The sequence below is a fragment of the Ictidomys tridecemlineatus genome, unplaced genomic scaffold (genome assembly GCF_052094955.1).
Source record: "Ictidomys tridecemlineatus isolate mIctTri1 unplaced genomic scaffold, mIctTri1.hap1 Scaffold_46, whole genome shotgun sequence".
Classification (NCBI taxonomy): Eukaryota; Metazoa; Chordata; class Mammalia; order Rodentia; family Sciuridae; genus Ictidomys; species Ictidomys tridecemlineatus.
This window is the reverse complement of record NW_027522984.1, coordinates 680,596-683,514: the sequence shown is the minus strand read 5'-3', so window position 1 is coordinate 683,514 and position 2,919 is coordinate 680,596. Positions and strand designations below refer to the sequence as shown.

The 2,919-nt window shown below is 53.6% G+C and overlaps 1 pseudogene; it reads left to right on the top strand.

Annotated features, from left to right (window-relative positions):
* The first annotated feature begins 226 nt into the window (after nucleotides 1-226).
* Nucleotides 227-2,401, top strand: LOC144373678 (potassium voltage-gated channel subfamily A member 5-like; annotated as a pseudogene).
* The last annotated feature ends 518 nt before the right edge of the window (nucleotides 2,402-2,919 follow it).

Here is a 2,919-nt window from a genome sequence, read left to right as displayed (position 1 = left end):
CTCGCCCCCCTCCTTTCTCTAGCCCAGGGCCCCAGCTGAGTCCTCTTGGGAGAAACCCGCTGCCACATACTCGGGAAGGGAAGCTGGAGAAGAAGGCGGGGGAGGCACAAAGGGTGGAGGCCTTGCAGCAGCAGTGCAGCCAGAGGGGCGGCTGAAGGTTGCATCTGCTAGAAGGAGGCTTTTTGGCTGCCTGGTAACCGGCTGCCAGAACAGAGAGTAAGGGAGAGAGAGGGAGAGGAGCATAGAGCAGGGCAGCAGCTCTTGACGTCAGGACCAAGGGAGAGGATCGTGCCAGCAACCCCAGCCCGCCCCAAAGCCAGACCAGCGAACTGCGGGAGAGGAGCCCGACTAGAGGTGTAGGCAGAACCTGAGTGGGGGGCACAAGAGCCCTTGGCTAGGGTGCAGCATGCCCCCTGCTCCAGGGCCATGGAGATCACCCTGGTGCCCCTGGAGAACGGAGGTGCCATGACCATCAGAGGAGAAGGTGAGGCAAGAGCAGGCTGTGGTCAGACCATGGGAGAAGAGCTTCAGTATCCTCCGACAGCTGGGCTTAGCGATGGGCAAAAGGAGCAGGCTCCAAGGGGGTGCAGCACACAGAGGGGCACGGATCCAGGAGGGGGACCTTTGCCTCCGCTGCCTCAGGAACTGCCTCAGCCTAGACGGCCCACTCCAGAGGATGAGGAGGGAGAAGGCAACCCCAGCTTGAGCATGGTGGAGGACCAGGTACCAGTACTGGGACCGGGGTCCCTTCACCACCAGCGAGTTCTCATAAACATCTCTGGGCTGCACTTCGAGACGCAGCTGGGCACCTTGGCTCAGTTCCCCAATACCCTCCTGGGGGACCCAGCCAAGCGTCTGTGCTACTTTGACCTTCTGAGAAATGAGTACTTCTTCGACCGCAATCGGCCCAGCTTCGATGGTATCCTCTACCACTACCAGTCTGGAGGGCGCCTGTGGAGGCTGGTCAATGTCTCCCTGGAAGTGTTCGCAGATGAGATCTGCTTTTACCAGCTGGAGGACGAGGCCATGGAGTGCTTCCGGGAGGACGAGGGCTTCATTAAAGAAGAGGAGAAACCCCTGCCCCGTAACTAGTTCCAAGGTCAGGTGTGGCTGATCTTTGAATACCCGGAAAGCTCTGGGTCTGCACGGGCAATCGCCATCATCTCCGTCTTAGTCATTCTCATTTCTATCATCACCTTCTGCTTGGAGACCCTGCCTGAGTTCAGGGATGAACATGAGCGTCTTCGACATCCCCCGGTGCCTTACCAGCCTTCTGCCCCCGCCTCAGGGACAAATGGCAGTGGGGCCATGGCACCTCCCTCTGGCCGACAGTGGCTCCACTCCTGCCTATGACATTGGCAGACCCTTTCTTCATTGTAGAGACCACGTGTGTCATCTGGTTCACTTTTGAGCTGCTTGTGTGCTTCTTTGCCTGTCCCAGCAAGGCAGAGTTCTCCAGGAACACCATGAACATCATTGATATTGTGGCCATCTTTCCCTACTTCATCACCCTGGGCACTGAACTGGCAGAACAACAGCCAGGAGGTGGAGGAGGGGGTGGCCAGAACGGGCAGCAGGCCATGTCCTTGGCCATCCACAGGGTGATCCGCCTGGTCTGGGTGTTCCGCATCTTCAAGCTCTCGAGACCCTCCAAGGGGCTGCAGATTCTGGGGAAGACCTTGCAGGCCTCCATGAGGGAGCTGGGGCTGCTCATCTTCTTCCTTTTCCTTGGAGTCATCCTCTTTTCCAGTGCCGTCTACTTTGCAGAAGCAGACAACCAGGGGTCCCACTTCTCCAGCATCCCTGATGCCTTCTGGTGGGCAGTAGTCACTATGACCACCATGGGCTATGGGACATGAGGCCCATCACTGTGGGTGGTAAGATTGTGGGCTCTCTGTGTGCCATTGCTGGGGTCCTCACCATTGCCCTGCCTGTGCCCGTCATTGTCTCCAACTTTAACTACTTCTGTCACCAGGAGACAGACCATGAAGAGCAGGGAGCCCTGAAGGAAGAGCAAGGCAACCAGAGACGGGGGTCTGGACTAGACTCCGGAGGACAAAGGAAGTCCAGCTGGAGCAAGGCTTCCCTCTGCAAGGATGGGGGGTCCCTGGAGAACTCCGACAGTAACCGAAGGGGCAGCTGCCCCCTGGAGAAGTGTAATCTCAAGGCCAAGAGCAATGTTGACTTGCGGAGATCTCTGTATGCCCTCTGTCTGGACAGCAGCTGGGAAACTGACTTGTAAAGGGAGGCAGCAGATTGGGGAACAGGGGTGGCCTCTGAAGCTGGAGATTTACTTTATACCACAGAGTATTCCAAGTCCACCTTGTTACTGAAGCCTGTTTTTCTCTTCCTCCTACCCTCTAACTCCCCATTTTCCCTCTTTTTTTCCATGACACCAAGGGTCGCCTTTTTTTAAAAAGTACCACATTCCATGACACAGGAGCTGTTGAAATGGTGAGCGCTGTGAGTTGAATGTATTTTAGCCAGCTTCCTATACCCAGCAGAGGGATAACCCAAACAAAAATGACTTTAAATAGCTCAGATCCCAAGAGATTCTGTATCTCTCCCCATCCATGTGTTCCAAATTTGTTTTACATATTATTATATTTGTGTATAGAAGACAATGTTATTTTTATGGCTGGTGAGTGAATTTTTGTACTGTAGTTCAGAGGGAGAATATTTGCATTTATTCCCAAGATATATGTTGAATTTATGTACAAGAGTTTTTTGATGTTTTCCTGGGATACTTGGAGCCAGAGATCCTGGCATGGCTGTTTCTTCAAGTCTCTCTCTTTTCTGGGATGTGATATGGGTGCTTTATATCTAGGGTAAGGAATGTTCTGGAAAAAAAAAACAACAAAAAACAGATCTGACTTTTTCTGTGAGCCTTAAGTGATTCTTATAACTTTCTTTGAAAAG